This window comes from Physeter macrocephalus, chromosome 4 (assembly GCF_002837175.3).
Source record: "Physeter macrocephalus isolate SW-GA chromosome 4, ASM283717v5, whole genome shotgun sequence".
Taxonomy (NCBI): Eukaryota; Metazoa; Chordata; class Mammalia; order Artiodactyla; family Physeteridae; genus Physeter; species Physeter macrocephalus.
This window is the reverse complement of record NC_041217.1, coordinates 59,255,541-59,269,172: the sequence shown is the minus strand read 5'-3', so window position 1 is coordinate 59,269,172 and position 13,632 is coordinate 59,255,541.

Here is a 13,632-nt window from a genome sequence, read left to right as displayed (position 1 = left end):
CAAAACATTACGGTACTGGCACAAAAACAGAAATATACATCAATGGAACAGGATAGAAAGCCCAGAGATAAACTCATGCAACTATGGTCAATTAATCTACGACAAAGGAGGCAAGACTATACAATGGAGAAAAGACAGCCTCCTCAATAAATGGTGCTGGGGAAACAAGACAGCTACATGTAAAAAGTGAAATTGAAACATTCTTTAACACCATACACAAAAATAAACTCATAATGGAATAAAGACCTAAATGTAAGACCAGATACTATAAAACTCTTAGAGGAAAACCTAGGCAGAACACTCTTTGACATAAATTGCAGCAATATATTTTCTGATCTGTGTCCTAGAGTAGTGGAAATAAAAACAAAAATAATTCATTCTTTACCCAATTATTCAACATAAATGCCTCCATGGTATTCTTGATGATATTAAAGCAAGGTAAAAGGACAGTGTCCATGGGACTAGCCTTCATCCCATACATAGTTCAATACCCAGGCTGTCTGCATCTAAGAAATATCTGGAATAAAATAAAGTGTGTTCAAAGTGAGGTAGTCAGGCAGTTGTGGAGCAGGGCAAAGACATATAAGTTTCTGACCTCTTCAGTAAAAACAAAACCATATGATCTACTTCACCAGGTAAAGGATGTAAACGTCTGGGAATTATGCATGAGCCAGAATTCCTCCCCTTTCCATCACTTCAACACCTGCTGCTGGCTCTTGGGAACATTACCTGGCTGTCTCACTGCTTTGGAAATCCTTTTGAGGATGGTGGCCTGTGAACTGACACAAGGGCTGAAAAAGACAAATGCCTTCAACTCTTCCCCAAACTTTAGTGTGTGTTCCTCTTTTTAAAAAAGACTTAGTAAACCAAGACTTTTCAATATTTGGATGGTGTAACTATATGTTTCCTCCCAATCTATAGACTTCTCAAGATCAAGTGCTTTCATCTTTTACGTATCAAATTCCCCAGCAGTGCCTGGGTCCTCTCACCCCCTGGGTGTCCTGAACTCTGCCAGTCTCTAGCCCTGGATTAATATGAGCACTTTTTCAGCTGGATCTCCTAAATCTTACATCTTGCAAAGGTCTCGGATTAGCTTTCCTCTTTTATTCTTCTCAATTCACCCCCTGGTGTCCTCATCCATTCTCTGATGTCAGCTATTTACTTCTGTGTGGATTAATCTTAAATATACATCTCTATGCAAACAGTTTGAACTAGTTTTTATTCGTTTCGTTTGTCAAACCAGTGGTCATTGTTTAAACACAAAAATATACAAACACAGACACAACTTGATTATTTCTTTTATTCTTAGGTTGAAAATGTGGCAAATCCACTAACAAGGCAATCTAAATTTTAGTACTGGCTTTTTTTTTTCTTTCTAATTTTCTGCCTGCCTCTACACTAGCTGTTAATGCCCATGAACCTGAGTTTTCTTGGCTCTAAAATAAAAAGAGTTGAACTAAATAATTTCTTAAGCCATATGCAGTTCTAAAATATTATGATATTTTATATATTACATGACTTTACCTCATTTAATTGGTCCAAAGAACTACCATCTGAATTTAAGGTATGAAATTTTGTTTATCATATATTTTTCTGACCCTTTTTCCTCTTAACATTGGATAGTTTTTTAATAAGAATATTTAAACATATAAAAAAGTAAATAGAATCATACAACAGACATTCAAGTATCATGTATGATGATTCATATATGCACCTGGCACATGGTAGGTGATCAATACTCGGAATGAATGAATGATCTGGACCATAGAGAAGACACAGTCGCTTTAGAATAGCTATTATTTTTCAAGAATGGGCAGCAGAGGGCGAGCTTGTACATCGACAAAACTGACCCTTGTTTCAGATGAGTTACCTCGGTGTGTTAGCTCCCCTCAGCATATAACTCAATAATTGTGCCATTACTTAACACATTTTCAACAACTGATCTATTTGCACCATGTTAACCATACTAAATGGGCACAACTACACATGTGTAAAAATTGTTCACAGACCTCAAAGTGAGTGGCATGTTAAATACCTATTTGGAAAACTTGAAATATTTAAGTCATCTATCTAGATCATTCTAAATCCTCCTTCATCCCTGCTCAACTCTTCTTTGCAGGTGATAGGGATATTTCTAAACCATGCCAGTCAGGATAGCAAAGTGATGGGCTGAATTTATTATCCATGTTGCTGTCTATTTTGCTTCACTATTATTACACACACACACACACACACACACACACACACACACACACATTCCTTATCCCCAGAGGAAGTCACTGTTAACAGTTTTTTGCATCTTCCTGAAGTTGTATATACATGTGCAACCATGGGTATTAGGGTTTTTTTCCTAAAAATGCTATCACAAATGCACATGATCCTACAATTTGAGTTTTTAATGAGTATCTTCTGATATCTGCACATGTAATTGTGCTTCATTCTTTCTAACGAGCATGTAGTCTCCCCTAATATAAATGTGTTAAGTAGTAGGGATCTTGACAAAGAGCAAAAGGGCTGACTATTTCTGTTCATGATTATTGAACACCATTTGGCCCAGCCAACAGCTCAAACCTCTCCTGCCTCTCATGTATAAATGTGTGCTTGTAGTGAAAAACCATTTTAAAAAGCCTTGAATCTTAGCTCTCCTAGGTTTGTGTATCTGCACAGGCAGGTGAAGAATCCCCTGTCAACAGCACACAACTATACGTAAACAAACCAGCTTTGCTGTGTGGCTGAACTCCACGGCCAGGTCAGTGCCAATCACAAGGATTTTTCTTCCCCATAAATCCCTCCTGACTTGCACATGCCTTGCTGTGGAAATACTGACCTTCGAACTTCTCAATCTCTTTGTAAACAAAAAAAATGGAAAATATCAGTTTAGATTTAGAAACAAAAAGTTGACATTAGCTCTTACATTGTATTTGCATAGTTATCCCACTTTAAAACTAAAATCTATATATTATCCCATTCAAATTCTTTTCCATTGGTCCTTCTATGATACACAAACATGAATTGTTACTAACAGAAGTTTTATTTACCGTAGTATACATATGGTTATTTTATATATACTTTTACAAATTCATTTTGATGATACCCAAATTCATACAGTGTACTATGTTTTTTCCTATGATTATTATTATGGATGCCCATAATTGGAAAATTAGAGTCATCTGGTTCAAGCTTGCATGATATATTAATACAGGCTTTTTATGCAAAATGTGATTTGCAGACTAGCAGCAGCAGCATCACTTGGGAACTCTGTCAAGGGCGGATCCATGGGCCCCCTCCAGACACATTGAATCAGAATCTCAGGGCGTGAGAGCCAGCAATGTGATTGAACAAAGCCTCCAGGTGATTTCTACTATATCAAATTTTGACACCCACTGTTCTAAAAACTGGATTAACAGACAGATGAGATGGTAAATGTATGAACACATGTTTAAAAGTTGTCTTTTTAGAGATTTATGCCACATTAAATGCTACCTAATACTAAATCAAACTCTTCTGTGAGGTGGTAAACAAACTGCTGTGGGCAGTAGTCAAGCAGGAACTAGATATCCATCCATCAAAAAAATGAATTGCAAGAGAGATAACTCTGGCAAAGCCTTTCCAAATGTAAGGTTCTATGAGTCTAGAAAAATGATGATGATGATGATGATAGTAGCTAATGCTTACTGAATGTTTATCTTACAATAAGCACTGACCTAAGTGTTTTCTATGCATGAATTCATTTAATCTGGAAAGAGACCCCTCTGCAAGAGGACTGTATCAATAGTCTGAGTTTGTGCAAGGAAAATGACACATGAGAAAATGGTTGATGTATGCATATATGAAAAAGACAACTATACGGGCAACAAGCTTTTGCAAATAAACACAATATTGACTCTAATTCAGTAGTCAGTGTTTCTATTTTTTATTTTTTTATTTTTTATTTTTAGTTTTTGGTTGCACGCGGCTTGCGGGACCTTAGTTCCACGACCAGGGATTGACCCGGGCCCTGGCAGTGGAAGCATGGCATCCTAACCACTGGACCGCCAGGGAATTCCCCAGTAGTCAGTGTTTCTAAACCAGTGGATTTAATCCCCTGAAATTGCATGAAAAATGCATTTATGTGTCCAATTCTGGAGAAAGGTGACAATTACTTTCATCAGATTCTCAAGGGTCAAGATGACAAAAAATTCTAAAGTTTACCTGGAAGCAGATATATTTCACAAGGTCAAGGTGCTTGGCATACAGCCTCAAATACTCCAGGAGCTATGAGTTGTGAATGTAATTTGGAAAATGACCAGGTATGGGGAAGACACTGAAGCAGGTCACTTCCTTGGGAGTGTTGATGTTCACAGATCTATGATGCTGGGCTTTCCTCTTCTGACTTCTCCTTCTTTTTTAGAAAGCAAAGGAAAACATTCCCAATGAGTTCCTGATGAATAAGGCAGAAGAGAAAGATTGTGTTTTAAGAGGCATGTGCGAGTCTGCACTTCTGCTAGACTTCTCCGGTACCTGCAAGGCAGAGAGCATCCACAGGACTCCACGGAGATGTTCTATAAGACAATGACCTTTGCTGCATGCTTTCTCAACTTGAATCCCATTCATCCTCCTCCAACACATCTCTATCAGCTCATGACAGATGAGTGTTATCACTCCCCTGGGACTCAGCGTATTACTGACTCACCCCTAGGGCCAATGGTGTAGCTCAGCACAGTCCTAGATCCTCCAACCCTAGGACCTGGCTGATATTATCTGGTGGGACCTTGGTCTGCAGCAACTGCCCATGTTGTGGCTATTTCTGAATATGTACCTAGATAAATTCTCACAGCAATCTTATATTGTTCAATGCTTAGTTGTCATCTTCCTAGCACTTAGTAAACTTATTTTTTTCCAATTTGGTCCTCAGAAAAAGTATGTAAAGCAAGTATTACTACAAGCCCATTTTCCTGAAGAGGAAAACTGTGACTCGTTGAAGGGAAGTCATTTGTTTAAAGTCTGCAAGTAGCAAACAGTAAAGCAAGGCCAAGGACACAGGCTGACTGACTTCTGGCCAGATGCTTTTCCCCAGCACTTCCTGGAACCTGCCCACCAGAGTTTGCAATGCCCATCCATCCACACTTCCTTCTGGGGAATTCCTGCCTGGACCACCTACTGTCCTAAACAGTTGTGCTCTGGACAGTGTGTTTTTTCCCAGCCCTGGTATCAGCCTACTAGATGGGGAGTGAGCTCCTAATCCTTCAAGGTTTGGCATTGAGGGAGAGCAGTCAAAGGGATGTAACATATGGAGAGCTACAATGCTGCAGAGGAGGCTAGGGCAGCCTTTCTGGGCCATGGGTAAGGTAAAGTGAGGACATCACTCAGCAGGGAGAGAGGAGAAGACGAGAGAAGCAGAAGAGTAATGGCCCAGCTCTTAAAGAAGGAGATAGGTCCTTGGCTTCCCCAAACACCTGTGGTTCTCTGTATCTTGAAATAACCCCACTATCTTTAGCTAGCTAGACTCTGTGCCATGATTTATGGCCAATCTGAATCCCAATGAGGTCAGAGTACTGAGTCCTTCCTACAAACGGTGCTGACTAGACAACTCAGATGCCACTACATATGGCAGCTTTACCAAAACAGAAGCAGGAAATAAAACTAGCCTGAAACAGTGGATCCTTTCTTCATCATGCACCTCTTGGGATATTTCTTTAAATTATTACTTAGTTCCCCAAGTTTTTAGCAAGAAGTTTATGAGAAGTTCCAATCAGTTGTTCATCCCCATGGCTCACTTTATTTATTTCTGCAATAAAATATTAATATATTAAATTGTGATTTATATACATATCTGTCTCCACCCTAGACTGTGACTTCCAGGATAGAAGAGACTAGTTTACTTGTCTTTAAACATACTGTGCTTCATGCCTCACCTTGCTTGCCATAGGGAGCCAATAAGTATGTGAAGAATGAATGAGCACATTACCAAAGACAGCTAGCTTTACCTCAGTAAATGAGGCCAACGTGTACTCTTAAAACAAGAGCAAATAATGTGAAAAACTTATTACTGACCTAAAGTCCGATTCCATCCCCCCAACTCCATTAAAAGAATATTTTAACAGTATATAGCCTGTCTTCTTTGAGTTGAATTCCAAGGCAGAATTTTTGAACCCTATTGTAAAATTTCCATGTTTTTTCAGAGAACACCTCTGCTGACTGGGTTATAGCCATGCTGCCTGAAGCCTTCCCAGCACCGGGCTCAGAGGGTCTGCCCTCTGAATCATGAGCATTAGCCTGCTGCCACAACTGATTTTGCTTTCTGTAAATGTAACCAGCTTTCCAGAAAATGGCTGCGGGGATTTCTCCCCTAAGGGCCAGAGGCATTGTAGAAGTGATCATTTACCTAGGAAAACATAATTTTTTGATCAGAAAATCATGTGCACCAGCCTGTTGGAACTAGCCTGTCAGACCCAATTGTTAAGTTCTAAGGAATTTTGCAAACCTACTGTTAAACACATTTATTGTGGTGCTCCAGGGACAAAGAATAAGATAAACTCAAGGGGCCAACATTGCTGGAACAAAGAGTTACAGGACTCCTATCACTCTGTCACACTGTGACCATTACAATGTCCCAGAGCCCTCCCAAGCAGCATGCCCTGTCCCTTTCCCATCCCAAATAAGGAAAGGTATTTGTCCCGTTCTTCTCACGCTCTGCACACTGAAAGTATACATACCCTGCCCAATCAGCAGATGACCCACAGGTGCCTTTGTTCCCTGGCTATGAAAACAGACCAGTAACCCTTGTTCAGGGCCGACTCTACCTGATTATCAGGAAGGTTGTTACTCTGGCAGCAACCCTTCCCTTTAATAAATTCTATGTTCTTTACATTCTGCCTGGTGTCTGGAAATTCTTTTCCAACTCTCGTTCGGACCACAACATTTCTGGAGACCAGTATGGGGATCTCCAGGGCATCTCTTTCCCCAACTCCTCCCCTCATTCCTTGGGACCCTCTGTGAACAGGCAAGTAGCCAGGGAAGCAACAGAGGAACTCTGGCCAGGGCCACACCCTGGTGTGCTCCGAAGGCTCCACAGCTCACTTCGCCCCAGTAATTGCCGCCCAGAATAGGTGAGGGTCCCTATGTCTTCCTTCTGACTGAGGCCGATTGGTATTGTGCGGGCATGGGTCAGGCATTTAAAAGCCATTAGGGCGCCTGTCGCTTGAAGACTCCCATGAAAGGATAAGGGGGTCATGGAACAGACCAGGCTATTAGAGGGTCTGCCTCCATCAAGACAACTTCTGTGCAACTCGAGGTACATAGTGGTTGAAGCAAAACACAAAGCCCACAGTCCCTTGGCCACCGCCTCCTCAGTAAGGTTAAAAGGAGGGATCTTCAGGCCTCTTTTCTGTCACTTCCGCTTCCTCCTCTCCAGCCCGGACTGACTCCAAAAGACCTCGCTGCCTCTAGATCGTCCCAAGAAACTCTTCCCCGTCCCTAAGGATCTTCTAATGGTTGATGATTGCCTTTTTCATACGTTATTCCTGGCTGGCTATGGGAATTCCCCTCTCTGGTTTTTGGTGCCCCAGTTGCACGGTTTCTCATTGATCTGGCCACCCCTCTCAGTTGGACATGACTGCTGAGACGGTCGGCATTTTTGTGCCTTAGTGTCATGGTTCTCACTGGTGCCTTAAGTCACATGGAGATGTCACTGAGACAAAGAGGGATGCCTTTTTGTCTGTCAGTGATTCTCAGTCCCCCTATTCTATGGTACTGGGGCTAAGAATGGGTTCACGTACATCTATCCCCTTAGACTCACCTCTTGGTTGTATTCTCAGGAATTGGAAGGAATTTGACCCAGACAATCTCAAAAAAGAAGAAGCTAATTTTCTTGTGACACGGCTTGGCCCCAGTACAAACTGGGGGACCAAGAACCATGGCCTCTTAATGGGATGCTAAATTATAACACGATCCTCTAACTTTATCTTTATTGTTGGAGGCTGAGAAAGGATTCTGAGGTTCCATACATCCAGGTCTTCGTGGCCCTTAGTCAGAATCTGAGCCTGAGGGACTCCTGCCACATGTGTCTGTCCACTGCCACTCTACTGCCTCATCCTCCTCCTTCTCCCCCTCCACCAACTTTACCCCCTTGCCCCTCTCCATCTCCCCATCTATCAGGTGTTTTGGATGACCCTTCTTGTCCCCGCTTGCACCTGCCTCCTCCTCAACCTTCTGCCCCCCAATCTCCACCTCCTCAACCAGATGCAGACCCTCTTTCCCCTCCCCACAGGAGGTCATGGACAGCCCAACGCTCCAAACCAAGTCCCAATATGCTTCCCCTATGAGAGGTTGCTAACGTATGAAAAAGGCAATCACCAGACCTGTCAATTATAATAAACTCAGAGAAGTTACCAGGAACCCTCTGAGAATCCGGCCCTTTTTCAGGCCTGATTAGCAGAGGCTATGCGGAAATACACCAACATAGACCTTGAGGCCCCTGAAGGTCAGGCCATACTTGCAGTTCATTTTATAAGCCAAGCATCCCCTGACATCAGATAAAAATTACAAAAATTAGAACAGGGCCCACAAACCCCATTCTCTGTCCTACTTGACATGGCCTTTAAGGTCTTTAACAACAGGGAGGAAATTTCCAAGAACAGGTGAGAACTAAGAGAGGAAGAATAATTAAAGTGACATGCTCAATATATGGCCCTTGCCATTACTCAGTCCCTGCCACCAAAGGGACCTACAGGAATCCCCTCCTCTTCTCAAAAACCACCAGTGACCTGCTACCAGTGCGGTCAGCAGGGGCACACTGTTAGGAACTGCCACACCCCGCCAGTCCATACCCCATGCCCTTACTGTCACCAAAAGGGTCATTGGAAAAGGAGTTGTTCCTCCTGCCCTCAGGTGGGTAAGCCAATGCCACAACCACCCAACACCCAGGGTATTTCGGGTCCCGACCCCCTGGGCCAAAGTCAAGACCAGCTGGCCCTGTTGGTGGCAATTGGCTATAAGGAGCAAGAACTGGATTGCGCTCTAGATCTAGGGCTCCTGGATGCAGATGACTGAAGGTGCCCAGGGCTTAACCTACAGGTCCGTATATTCCCCATAATACTAGAAGAGCCCTGGGTAAATGTGGCAGGGGCTACTATAACCTTTCTGATTGACACTGGGGCTACTTATTCAGCCCTGAACTCCTTCTCTGGTCCCACTCACCATTCTTAGATCCTCCTAACAGGGATAGACAGACAACTCTCTTATGGCCATTTTACACCTCCCTTACCCTGTTCTCTTGAAAATACTCTATTCATACACTTTTTCCTAGTCCTCCCAGCCTGTCCTACACCTCTGTTAGGCCGGGACCTTTTAACAAAACGTAAAGCTACTTTATCATTTACACCAGTAAATATGGCCTTAACAGCCACCACGAAGCCTGCTCTAGCTAAAGTCCCACCCCATATCCTCTACCAAGTTCCCCTGGAGGTGTGGGACACCTCCATTCCTGGCAGATCCACCACTGCCAGCCCAATAGTCATCCATTTAAAGGACCCTAACTCTTTTCCTAGGGTACCACAATATCCTCTTAAGGAAGAAGCTTTGACAGGACTACAGCCTCTAATCTCCAAGTTCTTCCAAACGGGACTGCTAGTCCCCTGTAATTCTCCCTGTAATACCCCGATCTTAGCAGTAAAGAAGCCTGATGTCTCCTACCGTCTAATCCAAGACTTAAGGGCCATTAATCAGGTTGTGGTCCCTATTCATCCAATAGTTCCTAACTCATATAACCTCCTGAGCCAGATCCCAGCACAGATGCAGTGGTACTCTATCCTGGATTTGAAGGATGCTTTCTTCTGTATCCCAGTCCATCCTGATTCCCAATTCCTGTTTGCCTTTGAATGGAGAGACCCTGATACCAAATGTACCTGACAAATTACCTGGATGGTCCTATCCCAGGGATTCTGAGACAGCCCTCACTTGTTTGGCCAAGCACTAGCAAACGATCTCTCATCACTGACACTAGGAGGCAAAAACTGCTTACTCCAATATGTTGATGATCTCTTAATTTGTAGCCCAGACAGACCCACCTCAGACAATAATACTATTCTTGTTCTTAAACATCTAGTGGACCAGGGATATGGGGTTTCCCCAGCTAGGCACAAATCACGTCCCAGCAGGTCACTTTCCTAGGGCTAGTGCTAACCTCTGGGAAGAGACACATTGCTCAAACTAACTATCCCCATACTTACTATTTTGATTCCCCTTTCTACAACATGTACTTCCCCAAACCTCCCAATATTACCACCAACTGGACACAAGCTAGCTATTTTGGGACCTCCATCTGCCCCACCCCGTCCCCAAGTTGTCCCTATCAGAACCACAATTTTTGGTTCAACCCTCTAATATTAAGCAAGAGGACTGCAAAAAACTCAAGACACCCAAGGATTATGCTATAAGGTGGAACCCTACTATTCTTCTTTCAACTGGGCTTATAACTTTTCCTCTCATCCCTCAAAGGTTGCTTGCCTCTCTCCCTTAGCTGGAATGACTTTAGCTACTACCTATGAGGGCATAGAACATCCCCATACCCATTTAGGACAACCCTACTTCAACATCACTTTAGATGTCTGCCTAGACCCTACAAATCGCACCTATTTCCTTTGCGGATCCAATGCCTATTTATGCCTTCCAGCCAACTGGACAGGGGCCTGTACCCTTGCATACATTATTCCTAACCTTACCTTTTTAAATGACAGCATCCAGCTTCCCTTATACTCTCAATCACATAAACAAAAGTGGGCAGCCCTCACAGTAATATCAGTCCTAGGGATTATCATTGGGATAGGAACAGGCTCAACTGGACTTTTAAGCTCTATTTTCACTGCCTGATAACTCTCTCTTGAACTCACACAACGGATTGCCTACCTAGCAGCTCAAATTAACATTCTGCAAGAAGAAATAAATTCTCTAGCAGGAGTGGTTTTACAGAATAGGAGAGCTTTAGACTTACTAACAGCTAACCAAGGTGGGACCTGTGCAATGTTAAACAAGAATTGCTGTTTTTTTGTCAACCAATTGGGCAAAATTCAAACTAACCTTAGGAATATTATCAAAAGAGATAACAGGTTTTACGTGAAGGGAGCCTCAGGGGGATTTGACTGGTGGGATTTCAAGACTAATATCTGGTCCTGGTTTTCTTGGCTAATCCCTTTCCTAGGTCCTGTAATAGCCTTCCTACTTCTACTGATCTTTGGCCATGTATTTTTAACCTCCTTGTTAAGTTTGTCTCTTCTAGAATCAAACAAATGAACCTCCAAATGGTAAGGCAACAAGAATACCAGCCAGTCAACATCCGGACAGCACTTGAACAAGCCGCCATCACTTTCCATGGAGCCCCTACTCCTCTCTAGAAATACCCTGGCAGAGAACAGGCAACAGAAATCCAGGGCCCCTACGGCCTCCCTGCCCAGCAGGAAGTAGCCGGAGAGAGATCGTCGCCCCTTCTCCTTACAAAAAGCGTTCCCGAACGCCTGAGAAGGAGCTACGCAGATAGGTAGGCATGAGCAGGGTGTCCAATAGGGCCAAAAGATTGGCCTTATAAATAAAGAGAAGAGGAAATGTGGTGCTCCAGGGACAAAGAACAAGTTAAACTCAAAGGGCCAACATTGCCAGAGCAAAGAGTTACAGGACTCCTATCACTCTGTCACCTTGCGACCATTACAATGTCCCAGAGCCCTCCCAAGCAGCACGCCCTGTCCCTTTCCTGTCCCACATATGGAAAGGTATTTGCCCCAATCTTCTCACGCTCTGCACACTGAAAGTATCCATACCCTGCCCAATCAGCAGATGACTTGCAGGTTCCTTTGTTCCCTGGCTATAAAAACAGACCAGTAACCCTTGCTCCGGCTTGACTCTCCCTGATTATCAGGACGTCGGCCTGCTGCTCTGGCAACAACCCTTCCCTTTAATAAATTCTATCTTCTTTATATTCTGCCTGGTGTCTGGAAATTCTTTTTCAACCCGTGTTCAGACCACAACAGTTATTAGTAAAATTTATGTAAACTTACAACTAAATAGATATTGTTAAAAACAAAGACAGTAAAAGTTCAACCCCCATCACTTCCTAACTGTTTTGCTACATTTTACTATTATCCATACTAGTGAGTGTTTTTTTTTATATCCATTGTATTTGTACCATACTACATAATGATGTACTACTATGAATCTCTTTCCCAACTCCACATTCAATGATATCATTTGGTACCTTGAAATTGGCCTTGGTGGGAGTATTTACACTTTAAAATGAGCGAATGCTACAAATCAGGGCTATCCCTGCCCCCAGAACCTGTTGTTAATCATTGCCAGCACACCACTGATGTGCACTGTAATAAATGCTTAATGATTTACTTGGCTCACAATGAGAATGAAACATTCAAACGAAGACAGTGTTTTAGAATGCACACGGAGGATGCCAAAAACATCTGCTCAACAATCTCTAATGCCTGAGAAAGAAAAAGTCCCATAAAATTGTTGGAACTGGAGCTCCACGGCTTTATTTCTTGAAAGCCACCATGTGTAGACCCTCATTCTCCCTGGGGAGCATTTCTTGGGAACCAAACACTAGAAAGAGATTATGTCTCAACTGTATTTTAGTATTCTGGCTTCAAACCTGTAATGAAAAAGGCAGAAAAAGTACATTAAAAGCCTCTTATTGATCCATCAGGCTTTTTATGATCACAGACACAGAAATGGAGGGTAAAGTAGAGGCTATTATCTTACTGTGATAACAGCAGGACAAATAAACAGGAAAACATTAAAAGGAAAAGTGTAGGTATCTGCTTAGGTAAGCAGATTGTAAAGAAGTCACCAACCTTGGTACTTTATATTCATCAAGGCAATAAAAGGGTCAGTGATTTCAACCAGCGGTAGACAAAGGTGCAGCCTTTCAAACCAGATACCACACATCCCAGTACAATTGCTAAAATTCAGGTCTCTTGGAACAGTTTGCATGTTTTGAATTCAAATTAAACCAAGAAATTATTTCTAGAAATTTATGAGGTAGTAAAAATCATTTTTCATCCAAGGTTAGGTCACAGTCCAATGAATGTATCAAGCCACAGATTTTTTTTTTCCTGCCTAGGAAACTATATTGTGAGGATGCCTGTAATAGAAGACAGTAACTGCTTGCTTTGAAACAAAACAAAAGTTACAATAATGAAAATAAACATTCATTCAGGTGCTATATTAAATATAATCATAATCATTAGGTCAAACAGGAACATATCTTGGCAGTAATTCTTTCCTCTGTTCACAATTTTCTCAGCTTTGGTGCTTTTATGGATTCTGGAAATCAGGACACTCACTTCTGCTCTATGACGCTCAAAAAGGCAAACAGTTTTATGTATTTCTTTGCATATACCAAGTATTGCTTTCATGAATCAGTTTGCTCGATTTTTGCTCAAGCAATTTTCCTGTGAGTTATTGTTGAAGTTGCTCACAAAACATTTACAAATAACCTCACTAATTCGGGTTAAAAAATTAATTTGTTAAGAGAACAACTGTGGTGAAAGAGACAAATTTTCTTAAGTTCAAAAGCAAGTGTGTTTATCACCTTGCTCTTCTCTCTTTTTAACTCCTTTTAGGGGCGGCCTGGGGGAAAATTTTTTGCATGGG